This window comes from Anomalospiza imberbis, chromosome 6 (genome assembly GCF_031753505.1).
Source record: "Anomalospiza imberbis isolate Cuckoo-Finch-1a 21T00152 chromosome 6, ASM3175350v1, whole genome shotgun sequence".
NCBI classification, from domain to species: domain Eukaryota; kingdom Metazoa; phylum Chordata; class Aves; order Passeriformes; family Viduidae; genus Anomalospiza; species Anomalospiza imberbis.
In genome coordinates this window covers 7,761,431-7,788,801 of record NC_089686.1, presented here as the reverse complement: position 1 = coordinate 7,788,801, position 27,371 = coordinate 7,761,431, and the positions used below count along the sequence as shown (strand labels likewise).

At 43.6% G+C, this 27,371-nt stretch overlaps 1 long non-coding RNA gene across 1 annotated transcript; it reads right to left on the bottom strand.

Annotated features, from left to right (window-relative positions):
• Positions 1–221: 221 nt before the first annotated feature.
• Positions 222–2,506, bottom strand: LOC137475180 (uncharacterized). Its single transcript, XR_010999728.1, has 2 exons — positions 1,998–2,506; positions 222–1,452 (listed from the first exon to the last, which is right to left on the bottom strand). It is a non-coding gene; the product is annotated as an uncharacterized lncRNA (long non-coding RNA).
• Positions 2,507–27,371: the final 24,865 nt, after the last annotated feature.

The window sequence follows — 27,371 nt, the reverse complement described above, 5'->3', positions numbered from 1 at the left end:
TGCTCACAGGGTGTTTGAAGCTCTCCTGCATCCTGTTCCAGCATCACCTCTTGCAGCACCAGCATTTCTCATTCATGAAAGAACCATGGCAGTTTTTCCCCAGCCACACACAAGCGTTTCCACACAGCGACACCCTTGAGTCAGTGCACACAATCCTCCCTCAGCAGTGCTGGGACTGTCAATCTCCTCACACCTGCTAAGTGATAGAGTGCTTCTCCCAATTTACTTATCCATCATTTTTATTGAGAAATCTGCTCTAGTCCCACACAGTTATATGAGTTAATGGAAGGATGATTAGGGGATTCTGTAGGAATGAGCTGTGATTTCATGCACACTGGTGCAAAGATGGGACTACACTGCACCATTTCCAGCTGCTCAGAGCAGGATTTAATCCCTTTTGCCATGAGTATCTAGTTATTTGAATCCCACTTTGCTTGTTTTTATAATTTTAAATATCCATGTATATTATTTTAAAAGCCATCTGGGTGTTTAATGCTACATTTCTGAGCAGGGAGAATTCTGCGCCAGTCTGGTCACATCTCAGAGAGCCTCTCTTCCTGATTAACTCTTCTAGTGCCAAATCAATTCCCAATATGTCATGGGCAGATCACTGCTGCTAACAGCCCAGTAAAGGCAGGGAACAAGCATTCTCCCCGTCAGCAAAAACACTGCAGGACAGAAACAGAATAATTTAAAGGACATGTGATGGTAAAAAAAGCTGTGAAAGCTCTCCACTGAGTCCTATTTCAGTAGGAGGTGAAGCCTGGGGGAAGGACATCAATAAACTTCTGAACACCTGGAGTCCCAAAGCACTTTGACAGCACCTTAAAACATGCGTGAAAGCTTCCACGAAACATCTCCTATTAAAAGAATCTTCTAGGGCTTAAAGGTGCTCTTGACCTCTGGGGTTTAGAGAGAGCCAGCTTTTTCTCTGCAAAATAGATCTGTGTCTTTTTGATCTGAGTACAGGTCAGGAGGGACTAATAAGTACCAAGAAGAGGGGTTGGGGGTTTTGAACAGCATGGTGGGGGCTGCAGTGAAACTCCAGTGATGTCCCTGAGGCAGTGCCAGTTTAGCCTCAGTGAGGGCAGCTGCACAGTGGATGGGATTAGTCCAGAGTCTAATTTGCAAGACATTTTAAATGTGTGTGTTGAAAGGCACTGAGGGACTTTCCCATCTCGTCAGGCCTTGTGTTAGTGGAAGCCGGATAAATGCTCGTTCACTGAGAAGGGAATAGCATATCATCCCTGACATCCTTAATCACCACCAGCCCTGGAAAAATACCTACAAGAGGCACCTGACAAGTGCGTTTAGTGCACAATAAACATCAGCTGCTCCTTTCATACATCCATTTGTTCTGCTCCCTGTTCCTCTCTTCTTGTTGAAGCAGGGCTGGGATTTTGCCCCGATGCTGATAAAGAAACCAGAGCTTTTGCCAGATGCTGGCTGAACCTGGGGACCAGGTGAGCAACTAGCATGTCCCTCTCCAGTCATCCTATATGTGCTACAGCAGAAGAAATTCAAGCTGGTTCAAGAATCTTTTAAACTACAGAGAGCAGTAGAGATGAGAACAAGCTTTTCCCCTGCACAGCCCTCTACAAAATGTGTCAAATCTGTCTCAACCCAAGAGCTGCTGCTCCATGGCTTTGACATTCAAGTGGCTTGTTTAGCACATATATATCACAAAACCCCAGGAACTGAGCTCTCTATAAATGACAATTGATTAAACATTCAAGCTATATAAAGCACTGTAGCATTGTAAATACATTTTAAGGGGGGGGAAAGATCTTTGAAATTCACTTTAAGCTTTCTTTTCAATTATTTATCATAGAATCTCAGCCCCATTAAAGTCAGGCTTAATGGGCTTGTTTATATATTACAGAAAACATTCTGCTTTAATTGCCTGCTGAAAGGCTCTTACACCCGCCTCTCTCAGCTTTGCATCACTGCAAGGCAGGAGCCCAGTGAGGCAGGTGGTGGGCAAATCTCCTCCTCACCTCCATCCTGCGATGCTGAGTGGGGATGAAAGTCACCCACAGAGATCAGACTGTCACTGGGGAGGCTCTTTGGCTGGTGAATTCACACCAGCTTTCCTTCCTGGTCAGGTACTGCATCAGGAGAGCAGATCAAAGGGATGATATTTCCATTTCCCATAGACCCCTTATCTCCATGGGTCTTATATCCATGTCTATTCCCATGGTACAGAACTACTTTGCCTGTGGCCTCTGTTTCTGAGATCCCTCTTTTTATCTCTTCTTACTGCTGGAAATGATCAAAGTTGTTTCCACGAGGGCTGACACAGTGGGAAAACCATGGAACTTCAGAGCTGGGGACTCCCCAGCCCCACAGCAGGACCTTTTGGGAGGTTGGATGCTGGCTGTGTCCTCCCTCTGTTCAGCCACAGCTGAAGAAGATGCAGCATTAATTGAGGAAATGAGGTGCATTTTCACCTTGAGCAGCAACTAAAGGGAAGGGAAAAGGCTTCTGCTGGCTTGCACTGGAGAGGTTCTAGAATAGCATAAATATTTGTGTGGGTTGGGAGGCATGGCATGGCATTTCTGGCTCTGTTGACCAGAGCACCTTGTCTGACTTGCCTTGAGGGGAGAAGAGAGAGAATTCCTTACTAAAAGCATATAAGAAGCAGAGAGACAAACATCCTTGTGTGCCACTACCAATATTAGAGTGATGACTCCATATAAAGGCTGTTTGAAGAAAAAAAACCACCTACCTACTTTGCGATTCCTTATTTTTAAGCCCATTTCAGCCCCACTGATAAGTTTAAGGATGGAGGAGTAAGTTCTCTGAAATCACTTCAGAGAAATAACACCAGTTTCTTCAGAAGTTAGATCTTCAGGTACCTAAAATTGGAAGAAAAAAGAGAGTTGATGTTATAATGACTTCTGTATTTTGTGCTGAAATTACATTTTTGGCGCCGCTAAATCCCATTGTGTGCTACAGAGGATATAATGTAATACTCATCAGAGGCAGGCAGCAGGAGAGGTTTACTGGCACTAAAATCAATAGGCACTGAATAAAATGGCTCCAAATGGTTTAGAACCATGCACACATCTTCTTTTGTAAACTTAAAACCATTTGGAGAGGCATTAATTCATTAAAGACTTCTTGAAGAATGTCATCATACTGTATAGTCTGTGCACATCAAGATCATAGATTGTGGCTTTTATTAAGGAGGCTGGAGAATATAATTCTTCCTGGAGTACAACAGACTTTAAAATATGGTGCACTTTGAGATCAAAACAATGTTTATTGCAATGTAGTTACTAAATATTTTAACACATGCAATATAAAACATAATGCACCCTGGAATGTGTTTATGCTACTGAAGTAGCCACTAGATTGTCAGTTCCATTACAAACCACCATGTAGAGTTTCTGAATTGTTTTTGTTTCCTCTAATAGTTCTTTTTTTCTTTTTTTTATTGATTGCATGATATTATAATCTATTTTTATGTAGGAGCACCAACCCAAAGCTCATGTCTTTTCTCTTAAACATCTTGAGGACATGGAATTAGCATGCTTGCTCTTATTCTTACCTTTCTGTACGGTCATTTTTACTTCCATATGGATGAGGGGAATGAATCCCTTAACTGGGAGGTTTCCATTAAAAGATAAGTACTCTGCAAGTAACTGGGGACCTCCTCATTGCCTCACCCTACACAAGCCTGAAGCTGAAAATGTCACTGTGACACAGAAGATAAAACTCAGATCTTCTCGCTCTGAATACGCTGCTTGATGGAAATCAAGGTGACTCAGGGACTCTAACATGGGCCATGGTCAGGGGAGCCACAATAACATATTGTCTGTCCTGGGGAGTTCTGACAGCATCTTCCAGTACCTGAAGGGTCTGCAGGAGAGCTGGAGAGGGACGTTTTACAAGGACACAGAGTGACAGGACAAGTGATAATGGCTTGAGGACAGTTTAGATTTGATATTAGGAAGAAATTATTCCCTGTGAGGGTGGTGAGGCCCAGGCACACGTTGTCCAGAGAAGCTGTGGATGCCCCGTCCTTGGAAGTATTAAAAACCAGGTTGGATGGAGCGTGGAGTGACCTGGTCTGGTGGAAAGTGTCCCTGCCCGTGGCAGGGTGGTTGGAATGAGAGGCTCAATTAGATCCCTCCCAACCCATTCGATCAGTCTGTTGGTCAATGCACAGCTGCAAATCAGACCATGATGGGCCATTCCCTCACCTGGAGCAAGGTGGCTTCACCCTGGGATAAGCAGTGGGATGACACTGATGCCTCGGGTTTTAGCTTTTATATTTTTCAGATTCTGTGTTTAGTGTGTGGGTCTGGGCTTCATATTAGGGGCTGGTGAGCTGTCTTCACAGAGTAGGGAGACAAAACAATTCCTTCTCTAGCTGGGGACCAAGGACAAATGATCCAAATCTCAGGCCCAAGAGCATAAACAACATGGACTGAAGAGAGAAAAACAAGAAGGATGGGGCTTCATGGGCTAAAGCTGTAACTGGACAATTAATTCCAATATGCATATGGACCAAAACTTATTAAAGTGAGAGATGCCGTGACCAGTCATCCATTTTGTGACCATTTTGAGTTCACCTGGGATGTAGCACTGGCTGGGCCCTTGTGCTGCCCAAGGTGTATCCATTGAGGCCTCCTAATAAATCCCTACTTTATCCTTTAAGTCAGTCTAGTCTCTGTTCTAGGTCAGCCTTCACAAGGCATCAACACCAATCCACGGCAGCTGAAGAAGCATCAGCCCAGTGAGTGCCTGCTGCAGATTTCCCTCTGGATGTCGTTTTGGCTGCTGAGCACTCCCTCCCACTCCAGCTGTGGCACACGTGCTGCGGGATGTGTGGAGCAGGAGCCCAGAGGAGACAGGTTGTGCCATGGCCATGTGTGCAGTGCAGGCAGCGAGGGGGACACAACCGTTCCCCAGGGATGAGCACCGTGCATCCCAGCAGCTCAGCACGTGAGGGCTGCTTTGATGTGCAGGCCCTTTTCCTGGGGATACGATGCCACATGCAGGAAGGGACAGCCCTGTTCCTCTCCCCTGCCTGCCAAACCACAACAGAGAAGCTGAGCATTAATTTAAAGGCTTAAAATTAGACTCTTCCTTTAAAACAGATGTATCCACCTAATATTTCAGCACTAACTACAGGCATCTCCATTCTGTACAGCTTCTTAAGGTCACAGCATCACCACATGAGGAAGGGGGATTGGTTTCCTTGATCCAAGGGCTGTGCTCTGCTGGGACACAGCTGGCTTCATACCATCCAGGAAACTTCTTGGTCTATGCCTGTTAATGACAGATCTCAGAGGCAATGAGGAGGTGTATCTAATTCCTCATGGCTGTAAATCAGAAATCATGGGCATTGAATTCCACCAGGCACAACTCCTCTGCCCAGCTCTGAAATGCAGGATTGAGGGCATGAACAACAGCATGTGGTGTGGTCAGAGAAGCCTGACAGCAAGGGGGCTCTCTGTGATCAACCAGAGCTGGTTCCCAAGCTGGCTTTTCCCACCTTATTTTACAAATAATTCTGTTGTCTTTCCAAGAACTAGGAAATTTTGCACAGGGACAATAAAATGTACTGCATTTGACCAGGAAGCATGGGTAAAAGTGAAATGTGCAGTTTTGTCATCGTCACATATGTTTGACAGAGCCTTCTCATAAAGACTTTGACAGAATCTAGGATAAATTTTCCTGTTGTTGCCACATGGAGGGACCCCTAAGTAAGGACATTTTGGCTCAATTCCATTTTGCAGAAAGCTTATGCAAGGATCAGTTTGTACTCCACAGCCCAGAAAATAATTAGAGAAGGTCTGTAGCTGTCCCATAAACACATCCTTACACCTACCCTTTTTCATTTTTTTTTGTTTGCGTTTTTTAATTTGCAAGAGCAAAATACACTCCCTAAGCCTGGATTTTGTGGAACTTGGCATCCCAGCAGCCTCACTGCAGCACCCAGGTCCAGCTGCCTTTGCAAGGAGGGAAGGATCCACACAAAATCACAGGGAACATGAGACAGGGATGAGGAATCCCAGTTGAACCATCCTGCAGGTATAGGAGTGGCAGTGAGGAGAGAGGCTTGTTATCTGTGTGAAATTCCTGGGCAACTTCCAGCAATGGAAGTTCAAAGAAAAGTACATTATTTCAGAAAGCTTTGAAAATATTCATTGAAAGCTACAAAAAATGATACTCAAATTCCAGGGCCTTTTCCCTGTTAATTGAAATGCTAAATGAGTTTCTGCCTGTCCTGGTTCTTCCACCATTTTACCTATTAGCAGAAAAACATTATCCTCCATGGAATAAGCTTCGAGACATCCACAACCAAAGAAGAGCTGAAACTTCAGGATTTATTTCATAAATATTAATATTTACATACCTAATAGATTCCTTCTTTCCTTTGCAGAGTATATATTCAGGTGTCTCAAAACACAAACACTCTGCAGTAGAAAATCACTGAGGTTTTCTTTTCATATAAAATTGATATTGGATTGTACTGTCTTTGTTGTGGGGCAGAAAGCTCCCAGCTCCCACCAAGTCCAGCTGAAACCTCTAAGAACCAGCGGTTCCCCTAAGAACACCATAAACCAGCCCATAGGGTGGGTGTGTGGTGGGGTGAGCTGGCAAAGAGGAGTGCAAGGACTGCAAGGTAATGGCTGGAAATCGTGCTCCCATTCAAGATGCTGAAATAAAAAGGTCCCCTATAAAGGTGTGTCTCACTCTCAGCACCCCTCCTTCACACCTGCTGTGCACCAAAGAGGCTGAGGCTTGAGTCCTTGGGAGGTGCTGCCTAGGAGGATCTCTGGTTTACCTATCCAGTGCTTGGGTAGCTGAATATTCACTGTGTCATAGCAGGTTTGGTAGAGTGTCAGAGGCTGGGGATTCAGGGGAAGGTGTGTTCAGCCACCCCTCAATGGATGCTGGCTCTCACCTGGCCAGGGGTGGGAGGATTTCCTCCTGATGATGCTGCAGTACACCTGGATGGGAGTAGCAGGATGCTCTGAAAAAGGAGATTGAGCCAGGAAACCAAGGTAGGTGTTTTCACTTCTCTTGCAAAAGAGGTCTCTATCACTGCTGGCTTCCCAAGTGTGATGCAGAGGAGGAACAGACACTGCAGAGCCACAGGTGTGTGCTTACAGCAAGGACACTTTGAGGGGGTTCTCTACTGGTGTTTATCCCTGCTCTCAACCTGCTCTGCAAACCCTTGTATGGCAGGATCCTGCCCTAAATTGCCTTTGGCCCGTGCCTGCTGCCTCCCAGTTGCTGGTCTTGATGGTCCCTGTGAGCATGAGCTGGGTTGCCAGCACAGGCTCCAATTCCAGGGGGATAAGCATGAGCGAGCCCAGGCTCGGCCAGGCTGCAGCAGAGCTCCACTGGAGAAGTGTCTGCAGTCGGTCTCCTCACGGAAAAGAAACTGCACCATAATGTCTCATCTCATCTCAGGGGAAATGCAGAGCAATCAAGCCATTTAAGAATATATTTCAAGCTCTTCATAGCAGGTGTTAGACACTATTCTCTGGCTGCTGACAGGAAATGTGTGTGCAATTCTCCTAGGTATCACGCTCAGAATAAGGGCTTGCTGCTTAAAAAATTCTGCAAAGTGTAAATGGCTCTCATAAAATCAGATAGTAAATTGTCTTATCTGTTTGTCCTGAAAGTGCTCAGCCAGCTGGGTCTTTGCTGCACATCAGAGCCAGCCAGCCAACACATCGCAAGGCCACTGGGAACAGACAATTCCAGGCTAGGAGCTCACATTAGGAAATCGTTCTACGGAGAAAACTGAGTTCAAAGTCCCATTAGCTGAGAAGAAAAAATTAAAAGAGGAAACCAGTATTTCTACTAAGGACTTGTAAAAGCATTTCTCACGCCTTCCCTTGCCGTCGTGGCCATGGGAATGAGCAATCAGCACAACATAAACCAGCAGGTTGTGATGTATTCTCATGGGGGAAAGAAACTTCCCTCCACATCAACACTCAAGCACTGCCTTCTGCTACTCATCACAGGGCAAAGAAAAAAAAACCTGGAAAGAAAACTCAGCTAGCCTTAAAGAGAATTTTAAAGCCTCTTTTCCCTCCTGTTCCCAGAATAAAGGTAATTGCGTAACAAAAAAAAAGCGTCTCAAGGGAATGACAGCGGACGTGTGCGGTGGGAGAAGGGTTTTTGACACCACGCGCTGCTCCCGCCCTGTGGTGGGCTGCGACAGCGACCCTGGCTGGGAATGTCCCTGGGAATGTCCCTGGGAACGTCCCTGGGAACGGGAGCTGTCGGTGCCGCGGATGGAGACGCTGTCGGTGGAAGGTGGAGGGGTCACCCCGCAGGAGCATCTGTTGAGGCCCGGGACATATGGAGCTTTTATTCCTCCTTGTGGAGGCACGAGCGTTTTCCTCACCTTCTGCCACCCCCTGTTGTCCGAGGGGGCTGCGACCGGCTCTGGGGACAGCTGCTGCCTCCGAGCTGCCTCCCTGGGGGACGCCACAAAGGACTCTGTGCCAGCCCCCTGCCTGAACCACTTCCCTCATCAATCAGGCAGCCACAGTGAGCCAGGAGGGCTGATGGACACGTTGGGTCTGGTTACCAGGGGACGGGGAAGCTGAAGCCTATTTTTTCTTCTGAGGAAAAAAAAAAAAAAAAAAAAAAAAAAAAAAAGAAGCTAAGGAAAAAAATCTGGTGGGCTGCACACCTTCTGTGAAAGGGAAAACCACCTTCCCTTTGAATATCTGTGAATTTGGAATAAGGATATTTAAAGATGTGGAGGAAAAAAGAAGTCATCCAGAGCTAATTATACAGCTGTTGAAAAGCCCAGTAAATATGTTACTCAGGGATATATAATACCTTTGATGTAGTTGTAATCCGACTGAAGTTATTATAGGTTTTCACAGCTGCAAAGCGATCCAGCTTAGGAAGGCGCTTTTTTTTTTTTTTTTTTTTTTTTTTTTTTTTTTTTTGTAATTTGCAAACGCAGAAAAGAAATTCTGCTGCCAAAGCAAAATGAAGATCCTCATATAAACACAGTAACACAAGCCTAAGAGAAATTATACTGAGGAGTATTAACCTGTCCCAAAGCCTAAAAGAGTTTACTGGATAATAAACGACATCAGTGACTCCAAAAGGGCTGGGTTTCAGACAGGCTCTTCTTAGAGACAATTAAAGCTTTAAATAAAACTGTGACTTAGTGGTGAGAATTCTCTATTCCTTCAAAGTAACAATAAGTAAAAGCTGTAAATGCTCTGAAAAAATATGTACCGAGGTGTGAAATACAGGAAGGCCACTAGTAAACCTCCAACAAGTTCATTTAAATTGATCATGGATGCAATAATATCAGGAGGCTTTGTAAATGGATGGGTTAAAAGCTGGAACTTTATTGCTGTTTTCATTCCCCAGGGCCCCGTGGTAAAACAAGTCTCCACGAGAGATCTCTAGGCGCTGAATGAATTATTCACCCAGTTACGGGTCATTAAATGAGGCTGAGCGAGGGCCGATGTCCATTATTACACATTATTACACTGTGGTGTATGTAAAAGAACTTACTTCGTGAAGATTGGCGTGAGCATCTTCTCAGGATGCCTGGGCACTTCTGCCCCAGCTTCTTCTGAAGCCCTTTGGCTGAGCAGAGGGGCTGTGAAGCAGCAGTACAGCTGCACAGAATAGGATAAAAGCTTTGAGGTTAAAAACCACAAGTAAAGGTAAAAGTAAAGGAGGGGAAACGTTAGGCATGTTCAGATGCTAATTGCAGAGATGGCTGTGTTAGTTTTAAGCTCTTACTGCCCTGCAACACCTTTTTGTCACCTTTCTGCATTTCCCCAGGCAATGTGGCCCTCCCATGAGCATCTCCTGTCCCAGACACCTGTGATTGCTGACTGCCTTCCCTACACCTGCATAACCCATTTCCAGAGCCAGCCACTCTTTATTTCATCTTAGATAAATCTGTCCCCAGTTTTGTTGACTTCTAGTAACCTCTTGGTGATTTCTAAACCAAATTCAAAATAGACTCGAGTAAACTTTTTCTGATCATGAAGTTTTTCCATGTAACACTTCACCTTCTGTTGATAAAACTGGGGCAGCCTCTCTGCAGTGTCCAGAAGTGCTGAAATACAGTTTTGCCCTTGGTCTCACTTTCTCCTTGAGAAAAAAAAAATAGCTTTTTTTTTTTTTTTCTTTTCTCTGAGGTCAGGAAAGGAGTGAATCTGTTCTTATCTAAGTAGTCCATGTTTCTGGTGAGGGGCAGGATTGTGGGGAGGACACCTCAGGGGCTGAAAAGCCAGCATATCCCATAATCCAGCACTATCTTGTATGGTCAGAGGCAGATATGTAAACATGTCCTTGTTTGAACACAGTCTCTATGGGAATGATTTAGCCAAACATTCAATTTAAAACAGGGTAAAAATTTCAGTTAAAACTTTTGTGGCCTTTATAATCAAAAACAAAGGCTAGATTTTTGTTGACCTAAATGTTTTGGTAGTTACCCTGATATCTTCATGTTGGTTTAGTTGAAAAATGCCCCTACCGGTGTTAATTGACATTTTCTAAATGAGATATGATGGCTTTTCAGTTGAAATGACTTTCTGCTTAGAAATTCAAAAGAAAAACATTTCACAAGTCCTCAAAAACAAGCCAAAAAGGTGGCGAGTCCTAACGGCTTTCCTCCCACTCTTTCAGAGCTGTCAGAAAAGCAACATGAAGAAATTGGGAAAAAGAAAAAAAAAAGAAAAAGGTTATTATCATGACCACATTTCTTGCTGCTTACTCAAGCAAAATTCCCAGCAGTTCAAATCCCAAGACCCCCTTTCACTTTCCAGTCAGACAAAGAATCACCCACTGAAGTTAATGAGAAAGAATCCGAGGTATGAGTGAAAACTGAGAAAGGACTTCAGGACTTGTCTTGCTGACTTAAAAAGACCATACCCTGAGCAAGAAGGTATTTGTAATGAAATGTAAGCCCAAGATGCAGCAGAGGCAATTTAGCCTGCTATATTGCTTTCCTTAGGATTGCTTTTTATTAATGTTATTGTTGAGCTCAACGTACACAACCGGTCTCGAGGGGTGAGGAGGCAATAGCTGCTCTCTAATGCTGTTTTTCATTTCTGAACCCTCAGTTCAAACCCTTCAGGACACTAATTATCCCAAGTTGTTATTATCTGACAGCTGTCGATGGCCTCTGCAGAATGAGGTGGTGGTGGCAGCCATGCTCCCAGTGGGCATTTGTCAGCATTGTGCAAACCCTGCTACAGATTGCCTGGGATTTCTGTTGGTAGTCCGATCATTTATGGAAAGAAACTTGTCTTCTCACCCCTAGCAGGATCTGCTGCTCTTCACATCTAAAAGGAAATGATGGGTGGCTGAAGAGCATGTCCTTCCAGTGTTGATGGTGGTGTTGGATCACTAGAAAAATGTGTCCCTCCAGCGTTGATGCTGCAGGACATCAGCAGTGACCTTCAGGCTCCAGAGATGTCACCTGAACACCTTCAGGTGTGCTGACTCCAGGGAGGAAGATTAGTTCAGTTGTTTGCACACTGATAGGCAATGGGCAGCTCTTGGCCACCGAGCCATTACGGACACGTCCATGCCCCATGAGTCCTCATGTAGGACTTGAATCCATATAGGCTGTTGTGATCCAATTAGTGCATGGTCAGGTCACAGCTCAGCTCAGCAGGCAGGCAATGGGCTTACATTTCTTCTCTGCTCCATTCTACCAGTAAAAAGAAGCATCTTCTTTCCTGCAAGAGATTAGGGGACCACATTCCTACAGACAGGCATCAGCTTCAGCGGGAATGGGGCTGTAAACAGCACGGCCTCACAGCCTCAATGCCAAAATTTCCCAGTATATCACTTCTCATATTCCACAATTTGCTAGGAACATATCCACCAGACTTTCCTACAGCAAATCTGGGCAGCTCTGCCTATGTATATGTGAGTATAGATGGCTCCTGCTTCAGCTTAGCAGCAGCAAAGGGACATAGAGAACTCCTGGAAAAACTGACACCAGCAGCAACTATAATGAAACTAAAACCTACAGGCAGCAGCCAGAAAGAAAACATTAAATAGGTTTTGGTGTAGCAGAACTAATAAGACCCAGTTTTCCTTGGGTTTGTGTCTTCTGCCCTCTAGCCCACATGGTAACAACTTCTTCCTCATAATCTCCATCCTCAGCAATTCTGAGCTGCCATGAACTGCCTGGCCAGGTGACTGCTGCCCTCCAGGCGCATGCTAGGAACTGGCACCTCCTGTCTTTATGTGGGGCTATAATTCAGAGGTCTCTCCTCTAACAGCTGCCAATTTTCACTCAACTTCTAAGATTTCAGCTATCTTTGAAATTTCAGGTGAGACTATGCCTTTTCCTGAATCACTGTCCTCATGAGAGTGAGAATGAGAGATTTCACACAGCAAGAGAGGACAGGCATTCAAGGTAAATCCTGCAGGCTGATGCTTGGGGCATTCATCCAGACAGGTGGGTCTCAGCTCTGTTCCCTGCCTTGGCCATGTTTTCATACTGGTTTTCATTATTTCATGCTGGTTTTGCTATGCAAACACTGGAGTTGCAGCACTCACAGTGGGAGGTGCCCCAGCAGGCACAGTGGGGTTTGATCCCCTTTCAAGCACTATGCCTATGTGAAACAGCTGGCAATTGGAGCTGGAATTAGGAATTAATGCGGTTTAAATCCTTTTCCTAATGGCCCCTCATAAAGTGTGAAGATGAGCCTCAATGGATCATCCAGGTACTACAACAGTGTAGAGCACACGCAGATAAATGACATAAAATTAAGCAAGGTGAAATGAGTTATAATAAGTCGGTTACTGCCTCCTCATTCTGTAACACCTCTCCCACTTCATTAGATAGAATTTCACTCCTCTGAATATGATAAACTGGGCCAAAAATCCCTGGCATAACTCAGTCATCCCACTGGCTTTGATGAGTAACTGAAGGAAAAGTAATTTGCTCCTTTTCTAGAACTTGAGCTGGAGAACTAAAATTCAAGAAAGGGGGCAAAAAATGTTTTGTAATGTACCAAGATTTATGTACATGTCTTAAGCAGATAATTCAGGCTGAATGATGCTTAAAAGACTATTATAGACTTGCTTCCAGCAATGAAATAGCCTGTACTGCTATAAAATGTCTGCCCAGGGCACTTCAGTGATTTTGATATTCTCTTTCGAGACTAGCCAGGGGAAATAGCTGAAGTGTCTGATAATGGAACCTTCTCTTTTTTAAGCTGCTGAAACAGCTCTATCCTGTTAGCATGAGGCTGCTGGAGATGACTCAAACATGTATTTTTAAACATGCAATTGTTTTAAAAGTATCAGCTCTTCTCCACGCTGAGATATCAGGAGATTTCCATTAAGCTAATTGGTTACTGTGTATTTCTCAGGCCCACTCTGAACTGGGTGTGATGGGTACAGTCCCTCTCCCAGGGACTCTCAGTCTGTCCATTTGTAGCGAGCAGAAGCGATTGAAATTTCTTCTTCCCAGTCTGAAAATGCTGACTCAAGAAAACAGACTCTTTTGGCAGAAACTCATGGCTTGTGAGAGACCTTTTGGGAAATGCCTTGGAGCTGCAAGAAAGGCACTGCTCTTGCACAGAGACACAAAAAAGAGAGAGATGGACCCAGGGACCAGCACCTGCTGCTGCTGCTGCTGTGTCTGCCTGGCCAGTGTCACCCAATGGAGAGGGAGTTTTTCATTTCTTTTTGGCCAGCTAATTCTGTGTGAAGGAATAGATATCAGCAAAAACCAAAATTATATTGCAGCACACCGATCTGTCACAAACTTAGCATGTATTTTATTTCTGCATAGGGAGAGAAAATACTGAAGATGCAGAGAAGTCCCATGGCATTGGAACATCATTTTCCACTCAGCTCATATAAAGGGCTTTTAAAAGCCAGTGTTGTTCTTGTCAGACATGGGCACTGAAACAAGCATAAGATGTTCATTATTAACACCCTGAAGTCCAAAAACTCCAGAGACATGGCAGAGAAGTTCTTGTCAGATATAAAAAGCAGGATAGCATTCAGCCATAGCCAAAGGAAACTTCATAAATTGAAACACTGGCATATAAAATGTACAGTGCAGGTGCTATTTAGAGACACCGTTTTTAAAGGCCCTGTAAAAGCTCTGGCACAAGTTTCTTATATGCAAAAAGTGGCATATCCAATTTTTCCTCTCCTGCTTTAGCACTTGGATTTTGCATAGATAACACTTGGATAAGAAAAACTGGAGGAGAAACTCCAATCTTACCTTATAATATCCAGAGTGTGAAATGGACATACATAGAACTTCTCCACCATTTTTTTCCTTTTTCCTGATTGAGTCCATTCCTTGAAAAGAAAAATAACTGGGGTGGGCCAACAAGGCTAAAGAACAGCTGTGTTTAACTGTTAGCTTTGGTCTCCTGCTCCATTTCCTTGCACACTTTTAAAAGCAATACCTGTGTTTAGTCTAATGGAAAGCGTCTGTCTGAAGGTGCTCACTGCTCCTATGAATATTTTCACAGACACAGTGCTCACCCCATCTGGCTGGGTTACTGATGATGTCATTTCTCACAGCAGTGACCAAAACACTGGTTTTGAGCAGATTTTTTTCATATCTCCTCCTTCAGTTTAAGGAAATGCAAAGAAGCAAATAGTACCTTCTGTGCCAGAAAAGGATTTCCAGGTTGAAAGTCTGCTTGCATGGAAGAGAAGGCTTTTTGCCCTGACCTAGGAAATTGTCATCTGTAAGTAGGTGCAGTGAGGAGTTAAGATCACAGGCCAAGAACATTCAGCTTTTTAGAGGACTTTTTGGAGAGAGGACATTGAGCAGAAGACTGAATTTGCACAAGCTGGTATGGGTCAATGAAAGAGTAAGCAGCAGGAAGAAAGGACTGTAAAACTTTAAGAACACTATCAAAAAGTGAGTTTTCTCTTTCTCTGTCACCAAGAAATAAAATACTCTGCAGTCTTCCCTTGGTCACTGATTGCTTCCATCTTGTTTCAATAAATAACTTCTAGTAAAGCTGGATGACTTTTATGTATCTTTCCTTCCAATTCCTCTCCAAAGGCACGGACTGCTGATACTGTCCAGGGTCAGATGCATGCTGTTGCTTTCACATGTAGTTTCACACACTTGAGCCTTTATTTTGAAGCTTGGGAGCTCCCAATCTGATTGGAGCTGCCAGGTTACTCTGGCTGGACTACTGGGCACCAGGCTGCTGGCACAGCTCGAGGAATGGATGATGCAAAATCCTCTTTTGTCTGTGATGCAGAGCAGGGAATTGGCAGGAGCAAGTGGACAACTGTTAATGGAGACTAAGAGCACCTTAATTAAATGTTCAAAAAGATGCACAGAAAGCTGTGAATTGCTGGCTGATCTTTAATTTCTTTCAGTGGTCATCCACCAAGTTCAACACCAGCGCTCTGCAGACCCAGCTGAGCTGGAGCAAGGCTGCAGGCTGGAAGGTGAGACGTGTCTCTTGAAAAGTTAACTCTTTCCAGGACATTTCAAAATAAACAGCCACCACTCAAGCACTTCCTGCCACCTCTGAAAAGCTCATGGCAAACAGGCCCAGGCAGGGGCATGGAGGGGAGTAGGAGAAACGGTGACAAAGTAGCACCTGTAACCACAGGCATCCCACTGGAACCTACAGAGAAATCAGCAAAGTGGTTCAAAAGGATCTTCCAGATCTTATTACAGGTCAAATTCTACAAGCCTGCCCAAAACCAACTAAGCAAACCTCTGAAGATGATTTTTTTTTCCTGATTAAATGGCCATTTTTCTCCTGTAATTGCCCCTGGGGTATTAGTAAATTCTGCACTGGTGAAAGATTCAACAGACTCTTAAAAAGGAAAAATGGGAGTTCAGTACTTGACAAGCCCACCTGAGGTTGGAAGGTTTGAGATGCTTTTCTCTTCCTATACATATTTTCGCCATTCTTCTATATTTTAAAACTCTTGAATGATGTTTGAACACTCAGATTTGCTTCAAGTAAATTGCTTATACTGTCTGTTCCCTATTCTCACCATAGGTACTCTGTAGAGGTTTCTCCAATTTCTTTCAGTCTTGTTTTCTGTCCTTTTAGCCTTTAAAAAAGCAAAATACAACCCCCCACACTTTTGTTCTAGAGAAAGCCTCAACTGTTTTTCTAAAATATGTTAATCTCTCCATCTGCCAAGTTACCTTGTTTTTAGTGGAGAAATCATCCTCCATTAATATTGTATTAAAACACTTCTTCTCTACACCAAGGGCCAAACTCCGATCTCAGAAGTGCAAACACAACGTTGTTGAAAGGAATGCAGTTCCACACAGGAATCCAACAGCAACATCTGGCCCCAGATGTTTTATTTATTTGTAATTTAACATTGCATTATACAATATTCATAATTTTGCTGCTTTCCATTTCAATGACTGTTATTTGTATGACTTTAAGAGGCTGCCTGAATGCATTTTTAGTGCTCAAACAAGTAGAAATGAGTACACAGAAGCAAATCTGCACGTATTTTTGGAGGTTCAGAAATGGTCTTGATGAACTACACTCATCTCAGTGGTGAGAGATGCTGAACCACCACAGTTCCAGGGGAAATCAATTGTGAAAACACCTATAGGGTCTATAGGAAGCTGACTTTCAAAAACCAAAGGAGCTTGCAACCAAGGACATGTCGATAAATTTTAAGAGAGGCAGCTGGTCAGAGAGCACATGGCAAATTTTTGGCACACATGGATGAGAGGGCAGGTCCCAGTCCAGCATCCTTCCTTTTATGAGTCCACATCCCTCTTATCCCCATCGTGGGCATCGGGCTGAAGATGCAGACACAAAGTTCTGACATTGGAGCTGATTGCATGATTTAGCCTTTCAGAGCAGGGAGAGTTTATAGAATCCCTAAAAACCAAGTAAAGCTAACATCATTACTTTTTGATTTTGCTAATTTATTTTTTAAGGCTTTTCTTTCCAACTGAACTGGAGCCCCCATGCCTGTTGTCCTGGTCTTGTCCAGGAAATAATTAATTTTCACCCTAGTAGCTTGGTACTGTGTGTTGTTTTGGATTAAGTATGAGAAAAATATTGATAACATACTGATGCTTTAGCTGTTGCTAAGTGGTGCTTACCCTGAGTCAAGAGCTTTCCAGCTAAAAGTAGAGTGGCACAAGAAGATGGGAGGGGACACAGCCAGGACAGATGATCCCAGCTGACCACAGATATATTCCATACCACATGAGGTCATACTCAGTACATAAATTGTGGGGGAAGCTGGCTGGAGGCCACTGGTCAGGAACTGGCTGGTCAACGATCAACGAGTGGTGAGAAATTTTGTATATCCAATTCTTTTGTCATTATTATTATTTTCTTCTTTTTCTGTCCCCTTATCTCAACCCAGGAGTCATTTTTACTTGTTACTTTTGCTCTCATAATTTTCTCCCACATTCCACTACAGGGCTGGGGGTGAGCAAGTGTTTGTGTTGGGCTTTGTTGCTGACTAGCATTAAACCATGACACCTGTAAAGTTAATCCTGCCCATAAAACAGAAATCATTGTTAATATTTGCAAATCTCATCAATGGAATGGAAATGGTGACCTGTGGGACCATCCCACTTTTCAAGCAATTGAAGTATTAAGACATAATTTATGCAATTGAGAAGAAATTTCCATATCACAGAGGTTGCTTCATTCCCTGTTATGACTTATGAAGGGTGTAAGTAGCAAATGAAGCCACAGAGATCTGGATTGCGTAAGAACTTGTTTTGACATGTATAGTGCATCTTATTTATGGTGATAGCCCAAATATACTGATTTAATGCAAGTGAGCGTTATGACAGGGTTGTCCAGGACAAGAAAAAAGGCTAAAGAAAGATCATATAATCTTCATTTCACTATGTGTCAAAATCCCAGATAGCTGTGACACGTAAGACAAGCTGTCAGTGATGCACTGAGATTAATTGGGGAGTTCTTGTAGTATTGATGTGAAAGATGGACTGTTTGGTAAGGGAGAGAAAGAGGGAAAAGACATTGGGAAGCAAGCAAGCAAGCAAGGAAGTCAGTCCTGGTGGAAATTAAACCCTTTCCCTCCAGAATCTTTCCTCCCAGTTCTGACCAAGACCAAGCACTTGTTCCAATAACTGTTACCAGTGACTACAGTTAGCTGAGCATTGCTGTGTGTTTCTGTTGAACAGCACTAAGCAAAACTAGAAAAGAACAGAGTCATCTTAAATCCCTCCCTTTAACACATTTCAAACCCTATCTGGCATTTACTGTAAGAGCTCTGGTTAGAATTATTACAGACATAACTGTCTTTGATACATGCTCTATCCAACTCTATCCACAGGCAAGAGGTTCCACCACTGAACCCTAAACTTTACAGACATGCAAGATGGTTTACTTACTTAGAGTCCGTAATATATTCCACAAAGATGGTAATCAAAATACCAGCTGGTGATCCCCTGCTCAGCCACTTCTCTTATGAATCAAAAATAAATTATTCTTTTCCTCCCTTGTAGAAGAGTGTTGCTGAAAACAAAATACTAAATTTTGCTTTTAGGACTCTCAAAAGACTAAGCAAGATATATTAGCTGTCTGAGGACAGAGAACTTTCTATTCTTGGTGGAATTCTTGTTGGTTTAATTGGGCTTTGTTGAAAAAATAATGTTATTTTAAAGGAGCAATGATAAGAGTGTGGGTGTATTTTTATACACCCCGTCACTGGTGTATTAGAAGTCAGTTGTAGAGCTAATGTTACACATATTTATAATTTTCTGTGATGTGTATGAACAGTATTTGGCTATTTTAAAAATATACATGAGCATTACTGTAACACAGATCTAACAATTCAGTCAGAATGCCAGCATTTGTTCTCTTTGACAGAGATTACAGCCTGGGCAGCTGCAGGGAAGATTTTTACTGCATCACAGCAAGCCAGGATTCAACCAAGGACTTAAAATTCTCCCACATTCTCCCTTTCACAGCTCCTTTCAGTTTTTACCATCCTGGCTCATAGAACCATAGGATGTGCTGAGCTGGGAGGGACCCACAAGGATCATCGAGTCCATCCCCTGGAACTGCGCAGAGCACCCCGAGAATCACACCCTGTGCCTGAGAGCATTGTCCAAACACTCCTTAAGCTCTGCCAGGCTGATGCTGTGACCACTTCCCTGGGGAGCCTGTTCCAGTGGCCAACCACCCTCTGGATGAAAATCCTTTTTCTGATATCCAACCCAAACCTCACCTGACACAGCTCCAGCCGTTTCCTCAGCTCCTGTCACTGACCATGAGAGTGAAAAGATCAGCACCTGCCCCTCTGCTGCCCCTCATGAGGATGTTGAAAACCCCGGTGAGGTCTCCCCTCAGTGTCCTCTTCTCCAGGCTGAGCAGAGAGGTCTTATCTAAACCCACTCTGTCATTTCAAGTCATTCCTCTTGTCCTATCACTACCTGCCTTGTAGAAAGTCCCTCTCCAGCTCTCTTGTAGCCACTTCAGGTACTGGGAGGTGCTCTGGGGTGTCCCTGAAGCCTTCTCTTCTGCAGGCTGAACAATCCCCACTCTCTCAGCCTCTCTGCATATGTGTCCTGCAGCTGGGGAATGACAGCTCTCTTGCATAGGCAGCTCTCACTGCCTTTAGGCCAGTATGAAGGAAATCCACCTTCTGTGATTTCCAAAATGAGGGGCTCTGAAGTGCTCTTGGCAAGCAGAAAGCTCGAGTTCCAGTCCATATCCCCTACAACCACTGACACCAAGAGTCTGGCTTGGATTTCCTCCACAGACACAGGATAAACACCAAGGGCTTTCAAATCAGGAGAGGCAGACTGATTCCCATTCCTCTGTAATAAGATCAGCAGTGCAGAATTGGAGAGTAAGCCTGGAACCTATGGTTTCATTCAGACACACGGCACTTCATCTTCCATCTACTCCAGAGTCAAGAGGGAAGCTCCATTATTGTTAAACTAAATCACTTTCAAACTGATAACTTACCAAGTGCTCTCTTATATCCTTTTCCTAAACAGAGTAAATATCTTCTGCTTCATTCTGGGTCAATCCCAGTTATAACTCATGAACTGACCAACATGACATAATCTAAAGAAATGGTTGCAAGAAAGGCATTGTTATATGTGTTATTTTGGCTTAATAAGGTTTTCAACATGCATTGCAGTGAATAATGTCAGGCTCTTTCCCTGGGAACTTCACTTAATGCGCTCCAAGCCCTACGAGTCCTGCCCTTCCACAGAGAAAGCTTCCTCGGGTCAGGCAGGCTGGATTTTCTCTCACCATCTTTCTTCTGGATGGTTGTTTCCCTCATCTTAAGGGCAGAGGAAAGGAAAGAACAACCACACAGTGTAATGAAAAGCAACCTGGCAAGGAGCTGTGCTCTTGTGTAATGTCTAACTGTTGTCAGCAGGCTATGGTTGAACCTGCCCAAGGAAATCAGAGCTATGAGCCCAGATTCCTCTGTCAGCATAAGCTTTTCATTCACACCTTACTACAGCTCCTGACAGCTGCAGCTTCCTTGTCAGATTAAATGTATCAGGATTCTGTGTTTTCAAACCAAGTTAAAAAAAAAAAAAAACTTATTAGAAAACATGCTGGTTGCAAAAAAAGGCCAGAATAGTTGTACTGATTTAACAGTCCTAATTGCATCTCATTAATACTGAGAGCAGAGGTGGGAAGGTAGGGAATCACTAACACCAAGCAAAGCAAGTGATCCTGTGCCCTAGGAATACAAAGAATCCATCACGTGTAGCAATAGTTGTTATTTGTTTGCGGTGGTGTCTAACACGGTCCAGGTGCTGTTCAAACACCTTCACTCTGTGAGAAGGGCAAACCCAAAGGGGATGAAGCATTACGAGCCTGTGGGTGCATGCTGAAGATGTGGGCACCCTCCTTCCCAGCCTGTGGCAAACTAAGGACAGCCTGGCCAGCACAGGCAGGCGAAGAAATCCCTTCCAAACTCTCCTTTCTGGCTGTGGGGCCGGCTCAGAGCTGTGTTGCAGAGCACCCCCTCACAGCTCCATGCCCTGCAGGCAAGCAGGCTGCCTGTGTCCCAGGGGCAGTGCCCACAGCTCTGTGGTTAACCTGCAGCCTCTCCTGGTGCCAACAAAATGTCAAGGTTAAACCTAAAGCCATTGTTAAAATGCAGGTTGTGCAGGTGTGCAGAAACGTTTTAATTACGGCTACACCTCCTTTGTCTCATCTACCTTAAAAGCTGACGGGACACTTGCACAACTCCTGTGGGTGGAAATTACTCCTGAAAATCTCAACCTTGGAGTGACAATGTCCTCAAATATACATTTCCTCCATATTCAAGCCTTGCCAGAGTGTCAACCAAATGATTCACCCACCTCACTGAAGATACCAATTGTAACACAGCAAGGACAGTGTGTGGTCTCCATCTGTCGAAACAGACATGGGTGTCACATGGAGCAAATCAAAATTCTCTGTCCACGTGAACATCTTACCTTACTCTACGCCACTGCAAGGGAAATTATTTTGCCTCACTGGAAGGTTGGCAGAGACCATTTCAAAAATGGAAAGCTATTAAAAGGTACCACTTATAGAAACAATACATATAATTTATCATTAGTTCTTCAAAAATCCTGGGCATGATAATAACCAAACATTTCCATAAGGAGGGTTAGAGGGGGAGTTAAGAACAGCATCATATACCAGCTTTGGTGGTTATGGAATCAAGCAGTGTCTTCTTTTGCTGCACAACACCATGATTACTCCTACACTTGGCATCCATATGCTATACTTGTAAATATGAAAGCTGGGTTATTTGGAACATTTGTGTTTTAAGAAAACTCAAGTGTTTTTTTTTTTTTTTCCTTGATGTGTAGAAAACTGAGACACAGAATCAGCATGAAATTCTTGTATGAACTCACATGTACAATTTGAAAGGGTAAAGGAACATCTACAGTTGTTTTCAGATCCATTAGTAGAAATTATCACCTTTTTTTTAAACTAGATTAACATTGCTGCAGCCAGCTATATGGAGTATATAGAGCTATATGAAGTTTACAGCCAGCTATATAGAGTATATACAATATAACCATTATGTGGGCTTCTGAGAGGTAAAAGGAAAATGAAGAGAAGAAAATCACCTCCTGGAAGAACTTAACCAAGTGGTTAAACTGTGCTAAAAATCTTCAGAAAATGTACAACTGAACAATGTAATGAAGATATGACATGCAGGACTCACAACACCTGTCTACAGCAGAAATGACTCTCACTGCCACATTAAAGACACAGAAGAGTTCCCTGCTTTGGATCCCCCTTACAGAGGATGATGGGTGGGGGGTCTCATCTCTGTGCAGCTCCTGTGCACAGGTAGGTACAGCCAGAACCCTGCAGAAGAGGAGCCCAGATCCTTTTTGAAGGGTAGCAGCAGACAGCATGACAGAAACTGAACCTTTAGTGGAGAATGTTACTATAAAAGTAGCTCAGAGCGAGCCTGCTGACGAGAAAAGGATCAAATATTTTCATCCTCCAAAAAAGAAGCTTGGAAATCTTATGAAATATTATCTGTCACTACGTATAGCTTGTTCTTACTAGTGATATTTCTGACAGGGACTGATCTCAGTGATCTCTCACTTGAGAAATATATGCAGCCTCTATTATTCTGTTAATTTCTCTCTGACTCAGAAAAGGATGCAGGTGGAATCTGTAATGATTTTATTGCAGCCATTCTGTCTTGGACTCTAATCTCACCAGATCTGAGGGATAAACAAAATCAAGGCAAAAACCTAACCAAAAAGTCTCCTAGGAAAATCCCAATGCTAAGAAGGGAAGCAGAATGACCCAGGACTCTTTCCCAAGGGCTACGTCTGAATCTGTTCTTTTAACAAGGTTTCAGAGGGCACTGAACAGTAGAATGTGGTCTCAGATCAAGCAAGTTTCAGATCTAGCCATTTATAACCATTAGCAAGATGGTATTGCAGGATTGGACCTGTGAGTTACTGTCATGGTGAAGGATATTGAATTAGGCATTGAACAAACTCAGAACTGAACACAATCTGTGGGGCTAAAAAGGTTACAGAGAATATTCTAAAGGAAAAAAAAAGGAGTTTTAGGAAAAGCTCATCTCCTCCTTCACAGTCCTTTCTCATACATCCAAACAGCTCAATTTTTATATCGATTGGAGCCTATTTGATGGCATCAGTTTTTCAGTTGTGAGGCCACTTGCCTCTGCTTGCAAAGAAATGGTATTTTGGCAAAAAAAATGATAAAACCTCATTTTAGGATCTCTGGCTGAAGAGCACTTCTCAAAAATATTAACATAATTTGGTGCTGTCATTTCTAAAGCATCTCTTTAATAAGGGGAGTTGTTTACCAGTGGCTGAGGCAGGCGGTGCTATCACAGAGATCATTTATATTTCACAACGCTGTCAAATCCTGACAAGCAGCAGATTGTAACAGGATGGCTCCTGCTTTTTGATGCAATGTTTGGTACTCTCCACTCGCATGTGAACGGGCTTTCCGTTTGTACCTTGTCAAACAAGGGGAGAGCAGCTCAGGGAAGGGGGTAGGTGCTTCTACTCAGCCTGACACATTCAATTTACATCAGTTATGCTTGCAGTGGGGTAAACATTTTCTAAAAGAGGCTGTTAGCAGTAGCAGTGGTCATCTCAGCACCTCATTGATATTCTTTTGCCCCACCACCAGCCTGTAGTCACTCACATCAGACAAGCAGGGAGGATTTTGCTGCCAGCCTGTCCTCAGTGCTAACACTGGTGCTGGCTAATGGTTGGATTCAATCTCAGAGGTCTTTTCCACCCTTAACAATTCTAGGATTCCCACTGCAGCCAGGGAGAACAGTTCCATGTGTCCCTAGCTGAGTCAGTACTTCACTCCGTCAGAGCCCCAAGGCAGGGGCTTTATGGAAGCTGGAATTGCAGCAGCCAGACTGTTCCAGTTTAAGCAACCTGAAGGATTTAAGAGACCACTTGAGCACTCTGAAGCCCAGAAAGGACTGCAGCCCAGGCTCCTCAGGGTTGGCAGGCAGTGTGGGTCTGATGAAGGCAAGGAGAGGCACTGACACAAACTAAAGGGCATCTTGGCTCTCCAGGCCATGTTCAAGATTCTCTGTGAGCTCTTGAAGTCACTCAAAAGAGCTTTTCATGAAGGCCAGTGGAAAAATGCTCACCTCTGGGCTGTTTCCTGCAGGGTCTGGTATTACAGGAGCTGGGCAGAGAGCTCACAGCAACGGAGCAATCTGCCAAACTAGCAGGTTTCACATGGAACTGAGCTGAGCAGAGGCTCCGATGCAGTTTGCCAGAATGAAATGGCCTGACTGCAGAAATAGCTGGAGCAAGAGTTTTGGAGGTATTAATCATATCTCCCTCCTGACCCCCTCTCCTCATTCTCACCAGCGTGGCTGTGCTGGGCAAGCAGGTTTTCTGCTCTCCTACTGACAGGGACTTTGTGAGGCTCCAGCCTGGTGCCTGCAGCCCCTTTTCAAGGCTCAGCAGCACTCCAGCAATGTGAAGGCAGCTGAGGTAATGCAGGAGTACAGATTTTACAGTATTGTCTGCAGTTCAGCAGTTAGCTGGTACATAAAGGCGCTGCTTTCATTCGTGGCCAGTGCTGGCAGAAGGCCTGTATTATGCCCTTTCATTTGAGACAAAGGCTCTCACACTGCAGCCTCCGGTGTGGAGAAATCTTTTGTACGGCAGAGCCAGTGGGAGAAGGAGCCTTCTGGTCCCTGTGCTCCTTCTGCAGGGAGATTATAAAGAAAACCTCTTCCTTCTACACATGGGCCAGATGAAGAACTGAAGCAATAATGCCTTTTTATCACAGTAATTACAGTGGCCATTGTTTTAATGACAGTGTTGTTGGGAAACAGGAATAGACCACGGTCCCAAGGAGTTGTTCCAGTGTACACAAATAAACGATTTTATTATATCGATGTCAGATTAGATGGACCACTCAGCCTTACTTATACTACAATTTCCCCCCACAATTCTTTGAGCCTGTGTGTATTCATTTTATTTAACCAGATTATGCAAACTACCCAGTCTGGGAGGAGACAAAAGGCCACTTTCTCTGGAGAACTTCCTTTGGGACTGGCAACAACAGGCTGAGATGGGCAAGGGGGACCTTGTCTGACCACAGTGCTGCCTGCTTAGTGTGGTTGTTTACAGGAGAACAATACTCTGCTCATAGGAAATGTGCTGAGAATGACTATTTTCGGTTATTTCTCCGAATTGGACATCTCCACAACCATCAAACACACCTCTTCTAGGCACTTGTGGGTGTGCTACCAGACAAAAACCCATACAGAAGCCTCTACAGACTTAAAAGCCCTGGGTTTAAGCAAATTTGGTTTATAAAAGAAATAAAGAAAAACAGTGATGAAGCAAAATCTAGCTTTAGGGACTAAAACCAGTGCTGGAAGATGTTAATGCCAATGAGGAGTGCTGCAGATAGCTGGCAAGACATGGTGAGACATGTAAGAACATACCTGAGAAAGAGATCTCCAGGAAAGGGTCTTGATCTGGACACTGTCTCAGTCACAGGGTGGGAATCTCAAATCCTCTGGGTGCAGTCTATGGGGTGGGAAGCACAAGGTGCATGACCTACCTCTCACAAATAAAGAAATTCAAGAAGCAGCCATATACTCTGAGTGAAGTGGACCTTTTCTTTCATCACTAGGGACAGATAAGAATCTGCAGAGGCTCCTGCTCCCCTGGGAAGGCAGGAACCACCTCTGACAATGTTCCCTGCTCTCCTCTGATGTTGGAGAGCCCACCTGACAATCATTTGCTGGACGCTGGCTTTCAGATAGCCAAAGTTCATTGCAGGGAGCCCTGTGTGGAGCAGTTTATATGTGAAGACTTTATTACCCCAAACCTGTCTGCAGGCCAAGATAATGCAGATCATTGCTTTCTAAGAAAATTCATGGAGCAGATTTCTGAGCCACAGACTTCAATTTGTAATAGATCTTGGAAAATTAGAGGAATCACATAGCCTGGGAGATGTTATTGTAGCAGTGTAGGAAGAGGTCACTGGCAAACCCTTGCATAACTCTCAGTTGGTTCATCTGGAATTGACTGCACGCAAAATCTGATAAGGGAGAAAATCAGGAAATAATTAACAGATAGCAGCATAATTAATGCAATCAAGATGAGTTTATGGAAAATAAGTCCGGTCATAATGCTGTCTTCCTTAGGACAAGTATGTCTGAGGAAGTTAACTTTGCTGACATCAGATAACACCTCTGGATACTCCAGTGAGAAGTTGAAATCCATGCTGAACTGTAAAGTTACTCTGAATTTAGGAAAAAAACAGTGAGGTTTGCAAGAGGAACCTCAGGAAGGTCTGGTCACACTAAGAGATTAATTAATCTCATCCTATGGAGAAGGAGCCTATATTCAAGTGCACAGGGAATACCTTGGCCCAATGATGGAGCTAAACTGAAATTAGAGTCAGACACAGGGAATATCCTTTTTATATGGCAGATACCTATGTAAGAGAACAGTTTGTCCACTTATTTAATGATTTATCTGTCTTGTATAAAATATCTCACATTTTCAAAAGATGTGACATCATTTGGATTCTTTCTGACACCTGCTTGCTTTAACTATGCCCTAAATGCACTATTTTTGGTAAGGCACAGCCACGAGTTACAACTCCACAGTGTGGGTGGAATCAAGGGAAAACTGATTTTCCACAGACCTCTGAGTCTGGATAGCACTGGGAAGAGCCCATCTGCTGATCAAACCCAGCACTGCTTGAATGACGTGACTTTGATTTACAAAAAAAAAAAAAAAAAAAAGAAAAACAAACCACCAATATTGCACTTGTGCAGCTTTCACCACAGATCCTCCATTCCTTAATTGCTTTTGACCTTACCCACAAATGGAAAGGGCACCTTAGGATTTGGCTTATTAACCACTATCGCAGCAAGCCCTCGGGTAGTAATGGAGAGTAATTGATATCATTCCAAGCTCACAATAATTTGTGTCACTGGGATCAAATGTTGGGCAATTTCAGGGGAATTTAGCTCACAGATTGTACAGGGTAGGGGGGTGTTGATTTGGTTGTGGTTTGTTGTGCTTTTTTGGTTTTGTTTTTTTTTTTTCAATTGACACCCTGAAATTAACAATCACAAATTTATCTGGGTTTACTTCTGTTACAATTTTTATTAGACTGAGCAAAGCGAACTGCATTCATTTTGCCATTTTGAGAGGATAATCTTGTTGGTAACACATAGAAAAACCAGGCACCTTTTTCTGTGTAATGTTTATAGATTTTAAAAATACAAATTCTTCAGCTTTCCAAAATTTAATTTTTGTTTATTCCAGGTCAAACACTTTAGGAAACCCACCTGACCCAATCCAGTAGCAATTTTTTTAAAGTGAGAATTGAATAGTCATTCCATTTGTAAGATTCTTCTGTGTGTTTTAAGACTCTTGTTTATAATTTGAA